Source organism: Pleurodeles waltl, chromosome 5, assembly GCF_031143425.1.
Source record: "Pleurodeles waltl isolate 20211129_DDA chromosome 5, aPleWal1.hap1.20221129, whole genome shotgun sequence".
Taxonomy (NCBI): Eukaryota; Metazoa; Chordata; class Amphibia; order Caudata; family Salamandridae; genus Pleurodeles; species Pleurodeles waltl.
In genome coordinates this window covers 1,545,124,182-1,545,145,899 of record NC_090444.1, presented here as the reverse complement: position 1 = coordinate 1,545,145,899, position 21,718 = coordinate 1,545,124,182, and the positions used below count along the sequence as shown (strand labels likewise).

The window sequence follows — 21,718 nt, the reverse complement described above, 5'->3', positions numbered from 1 at the left end:
GGTAATGGCCCGATCGGTGCACAGCTGATCGCACACTTTTCACAGTCAGTCCTTATGGTAGGGCCCCCCATGGAACCTTTCTCCCGCCAACTCTCTCTTCGTTCTCACAGGGCACACTGCACTTGGCAAGCATGCAGGCACTAATGCTCCAGGGCAGGTGTTATGTTTTGTGGATTTGTAGAGCATGGCTAATTACTCATGATGGTATCCAGGAGGTGAGTAGGGCTGGCCTGAGGGGGGAGGAGGGGATCATGCCTGTTTCGTCTGGAAGAGTCATGTCTTGAGGTTCTTTATGAAGTCCATGAGGGAGGGGGCAGTTCTGAGGTGGTGTGGAAAGTTGTTCCAGATCTCGGCTGCAGGGTAAGGAGGAGTGTCTTCTGTTTCCCTCTTCTTGCTTAGAGGGAGGTGTGCTCTTGCCTGGGGTGTAGATTAAAGGTGTCTGGTGGGTTGGTAAAACTTGAAGCACTGGTTCAATTACACTGGACCAGTGTTGTGGAAAGCTTTGTAGGCGTGGGTGAGTAGATTGAACTTAAATCTTCCCTGGACTGGGAGCAATTGGAGATTGTTGAGGTGTGGAGAGATGTTATTTCACAGGATGTTCATGATGAGTTTGGCGGCGGCGTTCTTGGTGGTTTGGAGTTGGAGTAGAACATGGGCCAGGATTACATAGTAGAGGGTATTTCCATAGTCTAGTCTACATGTGATAAGAGCTTGGGTGACTGGCTGGTGTTAAGTGGGATCCCCTTGAAAATCTTGCGTGGCATTCACAGTAAGTGGAAGCATGATGAGGAGAAGGCATTGATCTGTGTGCTCATGGAGAGGTTGATGTCCAGGATGATCCCAAGGTACTTGGCATGGTCTGTAGGGGTGGGTGGGGGACAGAGTTCAGGGGGCTACCAAGAGGCATCCTAGGCAGAGTGCTTGTTGAAGAAAAGGACTTTGGTTTTGTCTATGTTGAGCTGGAGGCAGTTGTTTTTCATCCAAGCAGCGACGTTGCTCATGCAGTTTGCGATGTTTTGTCAGTAGTCGTTGAGCCAGTAAAGGAGCTTTGTGTCATCTGCGTAGGATACCATGTTGATGGTGTGGGCTTTTTGGATGTCTGCGAGGGGCATCATGTAGACATTGGAGAGTGTTGGGCTGAGCAACAGTCCTTGAGGGACTCCACAGATGAGTTACTTGGTTCTGAGGTGTAGGAGGTATGATGGTCTTGATTTTTTGTTGGTGATGTCCTCTGACTCAGCAGGGAGATTAGCAAGCCTTGGGCCCTAGCCCTGGTGACAGGCAGAAGCCTTAAAGAGCTTCCCCTTCTCACACAGCCCATCTGGCTGCTTGGCAGATGACACATTTTTGAGGACTCATCCTCCCCTTCCTACAGTCCTTTTTCATATCCCAAATAGGATTTAGGGTCTTTGAAGTTTTATGTTAGGAGCTCTGCTTCTTTTTAAGTGGGCACTTCTTCTTTCTTCATGTAGGATGTCTGTCACAACCGGAAAAACTCCAAAGCTGATTGTCCACAAGATACAGAGTTCACACCTGTATGTCAGCCAAAGTCATATGTGCATCAAAAGGTTAATCCTAGACCCCCCAGCTCTTGATTTCATTATCGGACCCATCTCCCTTCCAGAGAAATGTCCAGCTGCCTTCTTTGTGATCTATCAGTAAATCAAAGAGCAGTCTTTTGAAGTATAAAGGGAGTATTTTCCTTTTCGCTCTAGGGTGTCCCCACAGAGAGCACAGGAATGTATCAATGCACAGATCTGTCTGGGGTGATTCCTCTCCTCCTCATGTCTTTACCAGGGAGGCCTGGGCTTCCCAAATGGAACCCAGAGTCTTTGATACAAGGTACTATTGCAGACAAACTCATTCAGTGTACATTCATAGCACACGTTCTGTTCATCACTAATGTCTCTATGCATTGTACCCTCATGTGCACAGATGTGTACAGCACACAATCTGGGAGCACTGTTCAGCACCAAAGCTTTTCTATATTCAACTGGGATGCCCTATTTTAAAACACGCACTGCCATTACACAAGCTCACTATGTATATGCTGCATAACACTTTATTGTTAATGTATTGTACTTCACACAAGCACACATACACCCAGATCATGCTTTCCCATCACACTTTCTGCATATCACTACATCTCTCATGTAATGTATTCCTCTTAGTCATACATACTCCCAGTACATGTACTTACCACACATGCACTATGCAGCCCTGCTCTATTCTTGTACTGTACCCTTCCTGGGGACATGTACTACCAATACTGAGTCACTACTCCTGCGGTGCACAGCACCCCACATCTACCTGATGTAGGTCAAGAGTGAGTTAAGAACACAGCAGCTGAACGTTTAAACAAGTGAGTGAGCCTGCAGGCCTCACTCCAATGACAGAGTAAAATGTAGCTGGTCACTACTACTGATGACTGATGACTACTCGGTATGCTGCCACCACCATGAGGGTAGCACTCTAGGTGTCCCTTCCGGTCCAACAGGACCGCAGTCCATGAGACAGGACTATGTCATGTTTCACACACTCGTGATCTGTGTTTGCCTATGACAAAAGAAACCAGCATTAAGGCTCTAGACCACAGTACACTAGGACACTCAGGGCAGGGATAGGTGTCTTTACCATGTAGAGGACTTTCTTTCCCACCATGCATATATCCCATGCCTATCATGGGCTGGACATCATCTACTCGTGTTGACAGCATGCTGGTCTAATTGGAAGTGGCAGTGCAGTTCATCCTGAATTTGGCTAGAATCTTCTGTAGTATCTTCTTCCGCAAGTGCTGGCTTGAGCATACTCCATGGCGGGCCTTCAGGTGGATGACATGCAAAGTAATCCAAACTGTACAAGAATTAATAGAGCTATTAAACTCTTGGGCTCTATTTACTTTCCAGGGCTGAGACGCCCAGGTGTGGTAGAAATGAAGTAGGTTCAACTGATGCAAGTCATTCTTGTTCCTCAGCTGCTCAGGACCTTTGAAGGAGTAGTTTTGCTCGAGGTGAAGCGTGTTAGAAATGCAGTGGTAGCCCTAATACTAGTAGGGCAGCCTCATTGTGATAAACAAGGCCGCCTTCGAGAACTCTAGTTAGGGGCAATATTTAATTGCTAATACAGCTCTTGAATAAGGTTGGGAGCATTATAATCAGGCAGCTAGGTGCATTTTTCTATATAGGGATGTATTCCCCACTTGTAAATCAGGCCGTCTGCACTGTGAAAGACAAAACTGCTGCACCGCTTTTCACTAATGCTCTGTGCCCAGGGCAAGCACAAGTTGTGTGCTGTAACGGGGGCAGTAAATTATTTATAGGGCAGGCTTGTCCTTGTTTGCACCCAGGGCACCTAGTTAAAGGTGTGACTGCGCAAACAGTGCCTGCACAAATAGGCACAGTGCTCTTTATATAATGGGCCCACACGTGGCTGCACACAGAATTGTCTGCTGTTTGTTTGTTTAAGAAAACGCACACGCGAACAAACCCCCTTTTCACCTACTGCCTGTGTTTTTCTTAAATCTTGAAACTCAACATTCTAGCAAATTACGTAGATGTGTTTTGATACCCAGCTCTCATTTGCCCCTTCCGTCAGGTAAACCACTTGCGCTTTCTTTAGCAAAGTGTAATTGAACAGAAAAAAAGGTACTTTCTTTGCCCCCTCACTCCTCAAAACAATGCACAAATCATGTAAACCCTAGTTTTCACCGTAATCAATCCTTTCTACTGGCGTTTAATTTATATTTTTTATTCGAATTCGTTCCTTTGCTGGAATTTATTTCTTGCACAGAGTAATTACCCACGGGACCTCAATTTACTTGGAATCCTAAGAATGCATCAGCCAGTGCGATCATATTTCTCCCACACTTCGTGGTTTCTTACCTGCTCTGTCAAGCAACTCTTCTGTGAGCACCTAAGGTATTTGCAAGAGTCGAAGGGTCAGGAGAGAAGGGTTGTCCGGTGAAGATGGTGTGCCGCATTAACAAACATCAGACCAGTGCTTTGCCCAAGGGGAAAGGTCCAAAATTAGACAGGTTACTCAGTGAGACAGCCCTGTCTTCCTCAATGTGGCTATGAGGACACTTTTTATTTCTCCAACGTAATGAACTTATCAGCCTTACTGATGTGTAAAGCGTGTGGAAGTTCATAAGACGCTATTTCTAAAAATCTGAAATAGTAAACAGAAGCAGTTTATATCACCAAGAGCTAGGATAGATAGGACTTCAGAATGAATGTGGTCTGTCCTTTGTGAAATGTAGCACATATGAGGGGGAATGCAAAGGGTTAGTCAGATTCATAAACATTTCACCGAGGGCATGATGGGAAGTGGCTACCTCTAGAGTTTACTGATTTTGATGTCTATCGGTTGGGGTATTGTTTCTATGAGGGGCCAATGAGATTTGAAAAGAATGTTGGTCTTTTCCGTGGTATAATCCGTTGTCCAGATGTGATAGTTACCGCGGTCTTTGAAATGGCTAAAAGACAAACACAACATATAAACATACCTGCACTTCGTTTACTGTATATGGTACTACAGGATATAAAGTATTTTGTTTTTTCGTCGATGGCTCTGGATCATACAAATGTGTGTCACAGGGCCATATATAAGCATTTCACATTGAACGTTGGAAATCCCCACACAAAAAGCTGTTCAGTAATCCATGGTCTTTTCCTAATTAGAGAGGGAAACCTAGAGCAGATTATCAGCGTGTAAAAGCAACACATCAGCTCAAAATAGATGTTGGTTACAGGAGCTCCTTAGACAGGCGGATAGTGTGGCATATGTATGGTAAACCCCCTGAACATTAAGCATATAAATTTAGTAAACATTAGGAGAGGAGCCCCGGAAAGTATTTATTTGTGAAGCTTTTATCCCCTCAGTCTGATCTTTTTTGTGTGTATGATGCTGAGTTTCCTATCCAAGCCTGAGACATTTGTTGTCGTTGTAGCTAAATATATACACCCATCTGCTATTTCCCGGTCTATACCATTTATTTTATTGGAATTACATAATGTACTTAAAGTTTCAAAGGAAAGCAGGAAATGCCAGAGGTGTATTTACAGATTGCTTTTTGTCTCTCTAGACTTGTACAGATTTATGATTCAAAATTTAATAAAAACTCTTGATAACCTTAAAATGACTGCTGGTGAGTGAATTATATAAATATTGTCCTCTAGGAGTCTCGGTCCTAGAACCAGGATTATTGTTATTGTGTGAGAGGGTAATTCAAACACATGCCGCATGTACATATTTTTATTTACTTGGTGCTTCACGTTGAATTTAATCATACAGATTGCATTTTCTCCCGCTAATTCTTGTGGCTTTCGAGATGCATACTTTTTAGCTTTCTTTTAATGTTGCTGCTTTTGAACTGCAACATTTAAAGATGCAGCAGTTGAAGATATGGTAAGAGCATTTAAAACAGCTAGTTCCCGTTCAGGTACTTATTCAGGCATGGACTTCATTTTGTAGGTCACTTTTTTGACAGACATTTTCAAATTGAAGATGTAAAGTTTGAAGTAGTTTATGCTACTAAAGTCTCGTGAAAAATGTGACCTATTTGGGTCAGTGCAAAGCAGATAATAGTTTTATTGAGGCTATAGCGAGGGTCTTCATCCACTTCGGGATAAATCAGTGCCTCCTGTGCCTAATACCTGGAAGGAAAAATAGGAAACTTAACAGGAAATTTGTACTTCTCATTTTAACCTTGGCTAAGCAGTGCATAGCGATTAGATAGTTGAGCCCTAGGCCCCCCTGGCAGCGGATTGGCAGCGAGACATGATTAAATGGGCAGGTGTGGAGGAGGTCCATATGAGAAGAGCGTGGCACAATGAGAAACTAGCCAATGACCTTCTCCTGTAGGGTCCTATCAAGTCACCCATTTATATTTCATATCCAAAAGGGACAGTGTTGTCCAGAAAAGTCTTCCCAGATGTACTCAACTGTGCATTAAGATTTGTTACAAACGTACTAAGAAAGATTCCCCTGAAGTTGTAAGTGCCCTTTCGACAAGGGCTGAAAGCTGCTTCTCCTACTTTTCTGGGGACATCACCATCCTGGACGTTTGTGGGGCTCTGATTGTGAGCTTTGACCTACAGCATCACCAAACATTACAATCTTAACTCTAATGTCTGTAGGGATGGCCAGTTTACCCTGTCTGTGCTTGCAGGACTTCTTGGTGTGGCCATCTCCTCAGACCCACTTCCTCCAGGGAATTGCTTGGGTATTAATTCAAAAGGTGAGAGACCTGCAGGAAGAGGTATCCATTAGAAGAACAAGTAACTCACTTGTACTAAAGATAATTCTGGTAAATACTCTATCTACTTGCAGATTCCTCACCCATCCCCCATTCTGAGGAGTGGACTTGGGTGCAATAATAAAGTCCTGATTTGATTTTTGTACACTGTCTGCTATCAATCTTATTTGTCTCATATCTGAGGGCACCGAAAACACGGATGAGGAACTGGCATCAGGACACCGAAGTGGCATTTATATGGCTTGGATAATGTAATTTCTAGGTTGGAACCTGCATCAAGGTGGCATCACCACCTGTTGGCACAGAGAGCTGTTTCAACTCTTCCAGATCCAGTATGATACCTGGGGAAAATTCCGCTTTTGAGGAATCTGTGATAGGGAAAACTCCTTCTATCCTCCCTGGAGTGATGAAAGAAAACCACCACAAACAGCAGCTGCCCAGGAACAGAAGAAATGTATCTGTAGGTACCAATGCTTGTTGACCAGCAATGACTAAGGCAGTACACAGAGTTGAACTCTGTCTCCTTCCTCTTGAGTGGCCAGGTTGTTACCTTTTTATACTATACAAAATGCAGCACCAGCAGAAGCCAAAAGAAGCCCAGTGCCAAACATGGGCAAACCTATATGAAATAGAACTGCAGCTGAAGAGAAATGAGCGAAAGGCACAGTGCCAAATCTAACATATAGAAAATGTTGTACAAGCAAAAGATAAAAAACAGGTGTACAATGTACCCAGCTAAAGGAAGCTATGACCTTTCGTGTGGATTGCCTGTTAGAGATATGAAGACCTGGGGTCTCGGAGTAGTTTGTATGTACAGCTGTTGGAGGTGTCAGTGTGTGAGCCTAAGTTCAGAGCAGGAATAGATTTGGAAGGAGGGGGACGCCACTCTGAGAAAGGGGACAGAGCACTGCGGAGGAGCTGGCTGTCCGGTTGTGCAGAGCGAAGTGGTCAGCAGCTGAGTGGGTTGAGACAGTGTATGTGAGTATTGAAACTAATCATGTATGACGTACATAAGAATATATATGTATATATTTTTCTCCCAGCATTTCCCTCTTTGTAATTGTGTGTGTATATAGATATATATATAAGTTCCCCCAAAGCCAGTCACTTCCACCAAGCAGGGACGGTGAGATATGCGGGAACCGGGAGCCCGCTAATCTACGAAGAAGGTGTCACAGTCCATGAATGTAAGCCCTAAAAATCACACTCCTCCACAGAATGCTTGCTCCGTCGCTCATTTCACAATCCAAACATTAATAATGGGCCTGATACATGTCAAAAGAAGGAAAAAAGAAATGGAGACTTTTTTCTTTCTATCTCATTATAATCATCATAAGTTCACATTAATCATTATAATTTGGTCAGCTATCTCTATTTTACTTTCCTAGTCTTTCAAAAATTCATATTTAGCACCAATTTAAATGTGCACATAAAGTTCTTCATCTGAGTTCAGACCTCCTGGTGCGTGGCTATTCAGGCAAATAATATATTTGGATTTTCTCTCTGTCTCTGGCCCTCTCGTTTAATGTGACCCTCTCATATCAACATTTCTGATGGCTCTCATATGCTCTAAAATCCTTTTCTTAATCAGAAAAATAGTACTCCCTACATACAGTAATCCACAAGTGCAAATCAGTACATAGACACAATAATCACACCTACATGTAATACATTTGTTTACTTTCCTTGTTTGGCCGTTGGGGAGAAAGACATTTTTTACAGGCTTTACAGTGTCCACATTTGTAAAACCTTTTCTGGTCTTTCAGCCAGCTCCCAATCTCTTTCTGTGAAGAGAAATTATTATGTACTAGTCTGTCCCTTAGGGATGTCATTTTCCTATAAGTTATTCGTGGATAATGTGTTATCAGCTTTGACCAAGTGCCAATGTCTACAAATCATTTTCCTAATTATTTCTGATTCTGCATTGTAATCAGTCTTGCTTGTTTCAAATTGTCCTTCTTTTTATTTTTTACCACCAACAAATCCTCTCCAGATTTTAATCTAACCTTCTCCATTGCAGTCTGCAAAACCCCATAAGAGTACCCTCTGGTCTTAAATCTTTCAATCATATTTGTTTCCTCCAGTTGATAAGTCTCGGTGCTGCTGCAATTATGTTTAGCTCTAAGTAGCTCACCATAAAGGATGCTCCATTTCAATTTATTTGGGTGATAACTCTGCCCATGTAAAACACTATTTCCTGCTGTTGGCTTGCGGTATAGGGAGGTGTGGACTGATCCTTATTTAATTTGGACCAACACATCCAAAACATCTATTCTCTACTTTTCAATTTTATAAGTGAAAGACAAATTTAAATCATTTCTTGAGATATTCTGAAAGAAATCACAGAAGGAATCTCTGGTCCCGTCCCATATAATAAAAAGGTCATCAATGAACCTTGTCCAAAAGGCAACATGTTTGGTCCATCTTTCATCTTCATCAGTCCATACAACCTGTTGTTCCCACCAACCCATTAAAAAATATCCCAGCAGAACTGGGAGCAAAGCAACTCCCCATCGCAGTTCTGATGCATTGTCTGTACCACATGTCATTAAAGAGAACATTTTTATTTTCCAGGCAGGATCATATCATGTCCAATAATGTCATAGAATGGTCATAATAGCAAATAGCTTTGTCCATAAAGAAGTGTCTACAAGCAGCTGTGCCCAGATCATGGTTGATACACGTATAAAGAGAGGTCACATCCATTGTGGTCATAAAATAAATACTCTGCCAAGGTATGTCAATGATCTTCGTGATGAAGTACTATCTCGACAATAGGAGGGTAAATTAAGAACATGTGGTAGTAAATAGAAATCCAAATACATGGATGTTGACTCCAATAAACTGTTGTTTGCTGACACTCTAGGTCTTCCAGGTGGTTGGGTCTTATTCTTATGAATTTTCAGCAGCAGATAAAAGCAAGGGACTACTGTTTTTTTCACAAACAGAAAATTAAATTCTTCCTCATCCGACAAACCTCTGTCCCGCCATTCCTCCAATAAAGTATGATATTTAGAAATCGGTTATGTATACACCCCATATGTAGTGAGTTCATAATCCCCTCATCTATGTAGCTGTCTCTCCGCCTCATGGACATAATTCATGATATCCCGTAATACTATGTTCCCACCTTTGTCGGATGGCTTAATCACAAAACTTGTATCTGATGTCAAAGAAAGCAATGCTTCCCTTTGTGAAAACATCAAATTTCTCCCATAATTGTTCTTAATATTCTTCCAAATCGTCAACAGATCTCTATCTACTACCTCATGAAATACATCAGTACTATCATGTGGAGTAAGAGGGTTGCACATTGATTTAGGTTTAAAAGGATTAGTGGATATCCTGTCAGTTTCCAAATTCAAAGGGCTCAAATTCTTTCTGTAGCCCAATCCACCTCCCCTTGTTCCAACTCTCTAAGTGATGTCAAACCTTCTATGTCACTTAAACATAAGCTGTCAAAAGCAGGATTTATGTAGTTTTCTTTCTTTAATGGAATCTGTTTGAGAAGATAATTTTTAGTTTTTTTATTTAATATGTAAGTAATTTGATTAAAATAATTAGCCACTTGATAAATGTAATGTAATTGCCAGTCTGTCCTTCCTTTCCTTTGTTGGTGTTAGGAAGTGTTTTTTAATGTAAGTGGGGTACGAATGTCAATATGGCTTGGAAAAGATCACGCAGATCGAAACGCGATGCCAATAAAGCGTTTCTATAAATCCTGTGGAGGAGTGTGATTTATTTTATTTTTTGGTGCTTACATATATGGACTGTAGCGCCTTCTTCATATATGCATCATACACCAGTGTAGATAAAAATGTGCTTGTGTGTGTATGCAGAGATATATAATCGTATGAAACCTTGTAGTAGCAATACATTAATAAAACCCATGGCTTTGGATGGCCTTCCCTGGTGCTGTGATAAAATGAATATATTGACACACAGATAGACATTTACGAGGGAATCAATATTCAAATATATATACAATGATATACTAGTATTGAATGCATCTATATGCTATATATCAAAAACCATTAATTCCAAAGTCTCTTTGTGAGCTCCCCCTATTTCCTGTTGTATTCTACTATATCTGCAGGGCTAATTTCTGCTCCATAGGAGGTAGAAATTCAAATGCAGAAATTGACAGGGTCCCATTATTACAGAATTACTGTCCCATGGAGCAACAACACTGTCGACCACACAGAAGCACAACTATGGTTGTAAAGATACCTAATAGTGCTAGAACTGAGCTCTTTAACCATTCCGTTGGTAGCCAGGACCAATCCACCAAATCAATCATTTTAGTAATTTTCTCTGCTCCTGTGAATATTTAAACTGCCTGCTTAATTTGTATACAACCCCTGCTATGTTTCCACTTTAATTCAAAATATAGCAGCAAGAAGAATTCAGTAAAACACACAGTCCTACTTGCTGCAAGGTTACAAGGTCAAGTGCAATTCTATATTCAATAGTCATGGTAGCCACAGAATTAATTTCCGCCTGCAGCTCCTGAAGAGCATCTCTTGTTGAATTGAGTGATATGGCAGACAGTTAACAAGGGCCAATTCTAAATCATATTCCCCATATCCAACAATTAATACATTAATTAACTCAAAAAATAGACCTTGTCAAGTGTCCAGAATAGGAGCATGTATATCTCTCTTATACCTATGAGCAAAAGTCTCCAAATTTAATGCCTCATATTCTGCAATACTCTGTATGACGGTGTTTGGTGTAAGATAAGAAATAGCACACATACCTTCCTAGTGACTGGGAAGTGCCTTATATGCTGTGCCACAGATGAAAAAAAATACATACCTCCCTGTATCTGTGCGTCCAGTATGTAATATTTACCAAGAAGAAGGCCTTGCCCCTCAGGAAGTGTTTTGAAAGCAATTGCACCATTTGTAATCAATACAAGCTGAATTTATAAGTGTAACATTTGCCCATGGTGCTATGTAAGAGCAGCATGCTGAACATAAGGGATATTCTAATATTTTAGTAATCATCTTTGGTGCTGTAGACTAATCATTCTCTCTCTCAATTATTGGAATGTTCCAGTAATGCAAAGTATAGTTGACTGTTTTCCCTTATGCCTTAGTGTCCATTTCCTACTCATTAACTGTCCCTCATGTTCCAATTAACTGTAGTATTATCACATTCCAACATGCCAGAACACTTAATGATAAATATCCTAAGTATCGGTAAATTGTGTTACACCCTGAAACCTGATGCTTAATACATACAGGAAATGCATTGCCCTCTACATTGTTTTCAACCACAGGTGACACTTGGTATTGGGTCTGAATATTTGGCAGTCTCGTACAAAGTGGGTACCATCCTATCCTTTCTTCTCCACAGTCGTATGTTACATTTCAATATGAGACATCCTTTCCATCCCTTGGTCCTAATTCTTTATAGGCACAGGTGCCTCATAGTCCAGTAGGATTGTTGGGGTTTCTGGATAACTCTCTATAAATCCGGAAATATTCGGGACCTAAAACTTGAGCTACTTTCTCACTATTTTGATGGGATGGCCCAGTGGAGGTCGTAATACAGATAGTACACACATAATTAAGGGACTAAAAATATTGTGTGCACTACGCTATCCATTTTTGCGAAAGTGATAAATATTGATATGGAATGTCTTTCTGTCACTTGGTTCTAGGATGCTCTAAGTGTCAGCACTGCACAGGCACACAGTGTGCTGTCATCTGCTTCACCTCCTGGTCTGCAGTCATCTTGTTCAGAGACGGTTTCATGGACCTGCCCTGTGGTGTCCTCTTAGTCTATTTTTCAACATGTGCAGACGATTGCCTTTCTTCAAGACTTCCTTGTGTGTTTCACTCAACACCATCAGTTGGTGTCACCGTCCCTGTGACACTTGGTGATAGGCCCCAGCATGGCTCCTGGAAGTGGTCACATCTGTGTTCTTTTCTGATGCATCACACAGCTCCTCTGGTGGCAGATGTTCATCCATTACTAGAGCCTCTGTCTCAGGCGCTGTTGGTGCAGCTCTTCTTCTTTTCCTATAAATCCACTCAGGATGTCCCTCTAATTTGACTGCAGTCTGTGTAACCAGAAGCACGAGGTGGGGTCCCATCCACCTAGAAGTAAGAAAGACATATTTTATTTCTCTACCCTGACCATGTCTCCAGCTTTAAAAGGGTGTGTGGGCTCTGAGGGTGGAAGGGGCAAAGCTTCCTTCACCTGGAGATGGTAATGCTTCAAGTATGCTGGCAACTGTACAGCATAGTCTGAACTGTTTTCATCAGTCCACAGAAGTGCTGCTTTGGACACTGTGAGAGGCAACCTCATCCCCACTGACATGAATTGCCCCATCAGTACCTCACAAGGGGGGCAGAAGAGTTGTTCTGAACGGCGTCACTCTTATGTAGGGTCCCGGATTTGCCGGGACAGTCCTCGTTTTCCATCAGCTGTCCCAGTAGATTTTGGAACTTTTAGCTCATGTTCCGGTTTTTAGAGCGGGTTGGCTGAAATGGGTGGGATGTGTTTTTTTTTGTTGTTTTTTTTTCAAAGCAGGAATAGTTAGCGGGTGTTATCAGAGAAAATTAATTAACATATGAACTGACTTTAAAAATTGCATTTTATTTATGTTTTTAGTGCCTCTTCTGTAATTCTTCTGTGATGATCGCTGTCCTTGGCGTGGTCTCCCTTAAATGTTTGCCTCTGTTTTCCAGGTTGTTGATGTGTGCTGGACTCTGATTTTGCTGTTTGTTACCCTGGGCACTTTACCACTTCTAACCAGTGCTAAAGTGCAAGTGCTCCTTTATAAAATGTGTATGTAATTGGCTTAGCCATGATTGGCAAATTTGATTTATTAGTAAGTCCCTAGTACAGAGCACTAGAGGTGCCCAGGGCCTGTAAATCAAATGCTACTAGCGGGCCTGCAGCACTGGTTGTGCCACCCACATAAGTAGCTCTGTAATGATGTCCCAGACCTGCCCCTGCAGTGTCTGTGTGTGCAGTTTTTAACTGTAAATTCGACTTGGCAAATGTACCCACTTGCCAGGCCTAAACCTTCCCTTTTCTTACATGTAAGACACCCCTAAGGCAGGCCCTAGTTAGACCCAAGGGCAGGGTGCATGTAGTGTGTTTTATATGTCCTAACAGTGAAATATTGCTAAATTCGTTTTTCACTGTTGCAAGGCCTGTCCCTCTCGTAGGTTAACATGGGGGCTACCTTTAAATCTGGGTAAAGTGTAGATTCCCTTTGGGAGCGGATGGACATGTGGAGTTTGGGGTCTCTGAGCTCACAATTTAAAAATACCACTTTTAGTAAAGCTGATTTTAAGATTGTGTGTTTGAAAATACCACTTTTAGAAAGTGAGCATTTTCTTGCTTATACTGAGGTACTGGGTTTTTCAGAACCGGTACTGATCCGGTAACCCAGTGGTGCCAGGGTACATCCAAAGACCTCGGGTACTTTCCTGATTCAGACCACAGAAACTCAGAGTCTTCTAGGTGAAGTCAAAGATCGAATTTATTGGCTGCAACCAAGTGACAAGCGTCCTAGAAGTACAACAGCACGGTTTGTATGTTCTCAGGAGACTGTGTTTCAATGCAAAGTCAGGTTTCCTTATATACAGTTTTTTAAGCTTCAGGCAAACATTCTTGACATTTTGGTTGGTCATTCACATGTTTTCACTACAAAGGAAAAAACAGTGTCATGATGAAACCTCATATTTCATGTCATCCAACCCATAATAAATTACCCGGCAAGGCCTAGTATTTTACATCAGATAAGTGTGGACCCCCAATAAAAACGGGCACCTCCCCCTCGTAAAGTAAGAAGAAGAAAAGAGCAGGTGCAGGTGTGAGCAAGATTAGGCAGGGTGTGTGAGCGATAATAAGCGTTTTATGGCATGGTGTGCCTTGATGCTATCTGATTCGGCCACTGGGAGAGGGACTGACCAAACAGGTTTGTCCTGAGGCAATGGTTCCAGCTTGCCCAGGTCAGAGAAAAGTCAATCAAGGTGTACGTGTCCTTGGAATCACATCTGACTGTATTATAAGCCTATGTGAGGGCAACTTTTAAAAATGGCTGCCGTGTATAAAATGGGAGCCACAAGTGCAGGACGAAAATGGCGATTTCGAGGTGAAAACGCTGCTGGAATTGAGCGAAAATGCTCATGCTTAGTGTACTAGTCATTATCGGTCTTTTGATACTAAAATCGTACTGCTGTGGCAAAGTAAATTACATGGGTCCAGAATTTTTAGAACCACAAACCCTCCTTTTGCCCTTACATAGGCAATAAACCTATTCTCATGCTAATCTGAGTCCAGGTCTATGTTTCTAAAGTCGTTGAGATGTTGCTGTAACATCATCCTAGTATTTAGCTCGTCTCTTGGTGCAGGTTTCCTTATGCATGATGTAACACAGAGGCCACATATGGCAGGACAAAGTAAGGAATATCTCTATCTGCAGTAGGTGGCATAAGATCACACACCCAACAATTAGTGATGTTCACTACTAACTAGTGTTGATGCAGAAGCTGTACAAAAGAATTGCTTACGAATTCTGATCTTCTAACCTGCTCATGTTCAGGAAAAGGGTGAAAAGAGTGCAAAGAAACAATAGTAGGAAAAGACATAGGTTGGGAAGTGGGTGCAGAAGTCAATTGAGTAGAGAAAAACAATCCCACCCATAAATGACAACGTCATGTTTAAAAGACACTAGAAAACACGTTATTAAGAACATATAGACAACGGGAGAAAGTAGTGACCACTATTACAAATGAAATAATAATTTTTCACAACCCTAACCAAAAAGCAAATCCTAAAATTATCTAGTAACATTTTTAGGGCTCCTCTGCATTTCAGTAATTTTGGTATGTTCAGGTGGAACAGTGGTGACTCTCATCAATGCTCTAAGGTGAAAAGGGGGTACTCTTTCCACAGAAAATGGACTTTATTCTGCTTTTACTAAACAGAATAGTACTTTAAAACAATGCCAGCAAAACAATCAGTCTCCTAACACCTAGTCTATACAATCACACGGAAACCTCTTGTGAAACCAACTATGCCCAGAGTCCGTTCAAAAAGCCTCTCTGGCAGGCTTCTATTGTCCATCAAATTTTCTTTTGTTGTTTTCTTTCGCATGGGCCTCTCAATTCAGGCCTCTTCGTGAGAAAAGTACTGCTTAGTTGGAGTGCCCTCCTGGCAAACACCCACAGCTCACTCGAAAGTCTCAATGTCTTAAAGCAATGCACCAGTGTCTCTCCTCTGTGGCAGACACTACAAACAATGTGCTCTTCATTGATCAAGGGCACAAATCATCTCGTGCAGACCCAAGCACCATTAATTGGGAAATAGCTCAAGCTCAGCAGCACTTTCAGACTCCAACACTCATTATTTAGTGTCAGAGGACGCTCAAGCTGCTCTTTCATGGGCACCACAATATAGTGCCTTTTTCCAAACTTGAAATCTCCGGTGCACTGTCCTTCTTCCGTTGGAGCAAAGAAAAGGGGGGGTGTGGCCAAAACTCAGGCCAAGGGGCTCAAGGGATTGCACACTGTCAGAGGTTACCAGCACATGACAGGTAGAGAAATGAAACCTCACAACAGCTCTGCCATCAACAACAGAAATCATTCTCTTTAGCTCCTTTACACTGAAACTTTGGTTTTGTGATGTCCAACGCCGTCTGATGGAGCAAGTACGATACCATGCGCTGGCGATCGCTGTCCAGCTTTGCTACTTTCTGGGTGCTGAGACTGTAGGGCCAAGACGTCCGTCTTTCATCTGTAGCTGTCACTGATGGGAATTAGGCTTAAATCAATGTCCTGCAGGTTATTATGACTTGATACCCGCAGAATCTAGTGACGTAGGAAATGTGCCACAGTTGTTAGTTCCCTTCAATTTAGTACAAAAACAGTTCATGGTTTTTAACAAGGGGACTGCAAGCAGGTGGTCTGCAATCTTCAAAGGAGTAGCCATACACCATGGGCATAAAATACAAAGACAAAGGCAGAAGGGCAAAACAGGGTCTCTAGCATCTTTAATTGGGTTCTTTCCATTATTCTCTACCATCTATAGCTACATGAGAATTCTATCTGAATGGATTTCCTCACACAGTGGCATTGTCTAATGGGGTAAACACATATTTTCCTCAGTGATTAAGTCTAGGTGTTCCTCCTTATCTTAGAACATCTCAATAGAGAAATCACATGATACCGATTATCAGGGACATGTAGAAACCTTCCTTTAAAAACTGTGCATCAGGTGCACTATGCAATACACAGGCTAATAGTCAAATGTGCAAACAAAAAGACAAGAACTAGAGGGTCCTGACATTTGCATGATTAGGACACATCTGATCCCACCAAAAATTAAAGTAGCAGGAACAGAAGGGAACCGAAAACCAAATTAAAATAGACATTGGAAATTCGTCATGTTCAAAAAGGTAAACATAAGATATCTCCTATTGAGATGGAAAACTTGTCTTACTATAATATTGAGTCAGTTAACCAGTCTATCGCTACTCTGACAGTCAGGCTGGAAAACATTGAAGCAGGCCTAAGGCAAATTCTTGAAAACCAGTCTGGTCATACCAAAGGGAATTATACATAACATGGGGGTCCCTGGTACATCACTGCAGTCTGGAAATGTGAACCTGAACAATACATCAATAATAATAAAAGGTCTGACTGGTGAAAGGAATTTGAAAAAGAGAAATGGGACTAGGACATAGCTAAAATCTCAATAACTAAGCATGATGCGACATTGGTCAGGGGAAGTAACAAAAGAAAAAAATCTATAGGAAGAACAAAAAAAATTATTTGGGTGATAGTCAGGCATGTGACACAACACCGAGAGTACGGGTGATACACAAAGGCCAAAGTTACACAAATTTTAACTCTACCGTTGGCGACTACACCATATACGGTACTCCTAGCTAATGTTTCAGTTCCTTCTTCAGGAAAAAATGAAAACCTGGTTTTCTTTTAAGGAACAAAAGCCATATGCTACTTAGGAAACAGAACATCATTAACTAATGTAATATAGAAATTAGGCCACCTTGAGTCACAGATCTATAATTTCATCCTTAGGTCCAATCAAGGCTACATAAATGTAGGGCTGCCTGTTCCTTTAAGGGAAGGGGCAGTAACGTGACTAACTGCAGGTGAGACACTTTGATCCTGTATATCTCTTTTTATTTTCCTTCAATACCATTATAGCCAAATAGACATGCACTGGTGAAGTGTTGTCTTTTATGTTCACAGCATGAAATATCATTATCTGTGGAATTTAGTAACCAGAACAAGTTCAACCAACTGTTGCGTAGCGATGGGCATCGTCATGACCATCCCCTCACAACACAGGGGAGCTTGTAATAGTATCAAAAGCAGCAACAAACATGCAAAAAAAAACAAATAAAAATTAAAAAAACGCACAAAACGTCAAGCTATCAGATATACTTGCTGTGTATCAAGCACAAAAAGCATAGACAAAACAATAGCATGTGTGAATAAGCGGTGACACACAACACCATGTCATGTACTTTATGCACTGTAAACCTGCAGCCCAAAACCCAATATTTGGGCCTGTTTAATTTGTCAGGTTTAAAATCCTTACCCTCCTTTTGACAGTAGATCACCAGGCAATGGAAATCTGCTGTCAAATATAACTTTACTGTTTCTCTTCTAACATACAGGACCAGCAAGAACAATTCATGATAGGACCAAATACATGAAAATAAATTTCCATTACTTAACTGTTACCCTCTTGTCAGTTACTTCGCAACATCAAGCCACCTTAGTTTTACCTTTCTAAAAGTAAAAATTGTTACACTGACACTCCATATTAATTTGGCACCTACAATTTCCACTGTGAAAAATAAATCTTAATTGGTAAATCGTTCTCATTAAGGCATGTAGCCTTCAAAATTTTTAAAAAAAGGGCTGCATCTTATTTTCTGTCTAAGACTTAATGCAACACTTCGTTTTCTGTCAAATAAAAGCAACTAGCAGGCATCATTTTATTTTTTTAGAGCGGAGACACAAATGTATCAGTTCTGCAGAGCATTTAACATGATGTTGGGACTTTCGAAGAAACCCCTTTTTTTATATTTTCCCTTTGGAATTAAGTTCTTTAATTGTATTGATGTTCTTCTGGAGAAACCAGAAATACCACTTTTAGAGGCTTGTAGGGTCATTCTGCATTTCACAGAGACAAGGCCCTAATTTAAAAGGTCACAAGTGTCAACATGACAGCCTCCTCCATTGTTTATGGGAAAACTAAAGATAGCATCTCAGCAGCGTGACTTGAGCCAGCCTGTGTAGCTCTCCTAGCTTCTGCCACTCTGAATCTGTCAAAGACAGTAGGCCTTCCTATTTTCCTTCTAACCTGCAATAATTCACTCTATTTAAAAAAAAATTTTTTTTTTCCTTTTTAGGCGCTAAAAAAATTTATCTCTAGTTCCAGATTATTAAACTACATTTACTGTGAATAATTCACAAACCTTAATAACACACATACCAGTTGTTAGAATAAATGCTTGTTGCAATCCCATGCAATGGTACATATTTCATCAACCTCGAATGAATGAACGTCTCAGTAGGCCCAGCTGAAGTTAGAACCTTCAACCTTGATATTAAAACAAGCCTTTGTACTGGCACATTGACTCATTGAATCATAAGAAGGCACAACCTGCAAATATATATCAAACCTAAATGTATGCATTTACTGAAGCCTGAGACACTTTAAAAAGTACTCTGAATGAAAGAAAATGCAGTTTAAACAGTGCTTTTGCCCAAAATCGACTTTGATATTTTAGGCATTAAAAAATCAATATCCTACAATTTTCTTGCATAATATGCATTACCAGAATGTCTATTACACAATCCATGAGTCAGCCATTGAAAATATTAACTTATACTTTATAGAAATTAGCTTGTTTGCTCCTGCGCCAAGGGAAAATTGCACATACAAATGTCATTTTAGCGGTGCAACATAACTTAAATTAAATTTTAATGCTAGGAGGTCATAGTATAGGTATTAAGCTTTATAAATATTAAAAAACGATTTTGAAAGGCACTTATTTTTTAAATAATTTTTCCATAATTAATCATTTTTTTTTTTTTTTTTTAAACCAATTATTCTTTTTTTTGTGATAATTCCACATATAAAAGCAAGCTGCATCCCTTGCCTATTATTTGGGATACATTAACTCACAAGCCTAAGCGCATAAGCCTAACTTGAAATGCGTCACATTTTTGCGCCACTTTCATTTAAAAGGAAGGTTATGCAAAATTCCACCCGTGTTTAACTGGGAAAGTGCTGGCTGAATTGAACATTCCTATCAAATATACTGCAGCTGAAAAGTTTGCCTGTGAACATCTAATACAATGCATCTAAAAAAAAATGCTTTAGAACCACAATACCATTTCTGTGACTCTGCCTGTTTGTGAATTCACTGTCTGGGTCAGTTTGACAGTTGGGCTGGTTGCACCTCACACTAGACAGTGACACGAAGGGACCTGAGGTTTAGCCTGCATATCCTGATGGGGCATCTGTGCTAGGAGGGAGGAGAGGAGTGGTCACTCACACTTGAAAAGGCTGTGCCTGCCCTCACACAATGCAGTCTCCAACCCCCTGGTGAGTGTCTGGGGCCTGGCCTGGGCAAGGCAGGATTTCACATTCAAGAGAGACTTTGCTTTGAAATAGGCCTACTTCAAAGGATAAATTGGGGATACGAAGGGCACCCAAAACCACAGACTTTAGAACACTTCTGGAAACCAAGAGGAACCTCTTCCTGGAGAAGAGCTGAAGACCTTAGGAAGAAGAGCTGCCCTGCCTGTGACTGTGCTTTGTGGTACTATCCTGCAGTTGCTGCTTCTGCCAGAATAAGAGGGCAAAGACTAGACTTTGTGTGCCTTCCATCTTGGGAACATCTCCAAGGGCTTGATTTAGAGCTTGCCTCCTGTTGTTTGAAATCTCAGGGACAGCAAAGACATCTCTCTGCCAGCACCTGGAGAGACTCCTACTCTGCCCTGTGGTGCCCAACCAGTTCCTGGGACCCTGAAAGGGGAAGCTGGCAGCCTAAGAGGAAGAAATCCATGCACAGAACGTCGTGCGTGGAAAAGATCGATGCGACTCCGATCTGCGGCTGAAAAATTGGCGCACCGCCGGCTTCACGGCTGAAAATCAACGCTTGCCTGCAACGCGGCCGGAAGATCGACTCACCGAGCTGGGGAAATGACGTGCAGCATCGCTGTCGTAGGTTGGTGAGATCGCAACCCACGCTGCTTGGTTTTCGGATCATTGTGCGGCTGGATATCTGACGCAAGCACAGCTGTGCGTGTAAAAACAACGCAAGGCATGCCCGGACCCGAGAATGCTGATCTGATCAACGCATCGCTCTCCTACGCAGAGAAGAAATGCCGCACCCCGACGAAAGGAGAAACAACGCAAGGTCTTGTGAGTGAGTGAAATCGACGTATCGCAAGCCCTTATTTTACGCACACTCGCCCGTGCAGGGTTATTTTTGACGCACCCAAGGTACCAAGGTAATAGTGTTAGTGTGTGTTTAAAACTACATGAAGACTCTTTTTGCTTTTTAATTGATGACTTGCGTATTGTGTATTGTTGTCGTTTTGGTCTTGTTTTGTTTAGATAAATATTCTCTATTTTTCTAAACCTGTGTTGTCATTTTGTAGTGTTTCCATTGAGTTACTGTGTTTGTTGGTACAAATACTTAACCCCTAGCACTCTGAAGTTAAGCCTATTGCTCGTGCCAAGCTACCAAGGGGGTAAGCAGGGGTTAGCTGAGGGTGGTTCTCTTTTACCCTGACTAGAGTGAGGGTCCTTGCTTGGATAGGGGGTATCCTGACTGCCAACCAAAGACCCCATTTCTAACAATCCCCCCTTGTGCCATGTGTATGGGTCCATGGACAAGGCTTGTAAGGGGGGTGGACATACTGTGTGGGGCCACAGGCATTCTATCACAGTGAACCCACAATTTCTCCTCATTTTGCTCACATCCAGCATCAATCCACACTCTTTCCTCATCTGGTGTTGCAGAGCATTGTGCTTCCTTCACATCAGCTAGCAGCAAATTATCTCTGAATTAACTGAATCTTAGGTGTGATTTTGGCCATTGAAGGCAGCATCTGCACTGGCTGTAACATACTTTCTCTTGCTGCTGTGCCAGCCATGGCATCACCTGTGGCTATCTTAGTATTGGCTCCTGTATGGGCTTCACATTTTATTACCGCTATCCTCTGGGGTACTAGTATTGAGGTTAACAATTTCTTTACTAAAGGACCATTTTCAATGGGACGTCCTGCTGATGTTATGAAACCACAATATTGCTACAGTTGGCCAAAATCAATGACAGCTCCACAGGCATAACGTGAGTCAGTGTAAATGTTAACAGTTTTCCCTTCAACTAGGATGCATGCTCTTGTTACATCATACAGCTCAGCTTGCTGGGCAGACGTG

The 21,718-nt window shown here is 41.7% G+C and overlaps 1 protein-coding gene across 1 annotated transcript in view; it reads left to right on the top strand.

Moving 5' to 3' along the window:
* Positions 1-21,718, top strand: part of SH3YL1 (SH3 and SYLF domain containing 1) — a 414,394-nt gene that overhangs the window by 289,508 nt on the left and 103,168 nt on the right. The window lies entirely within an intron of this gene.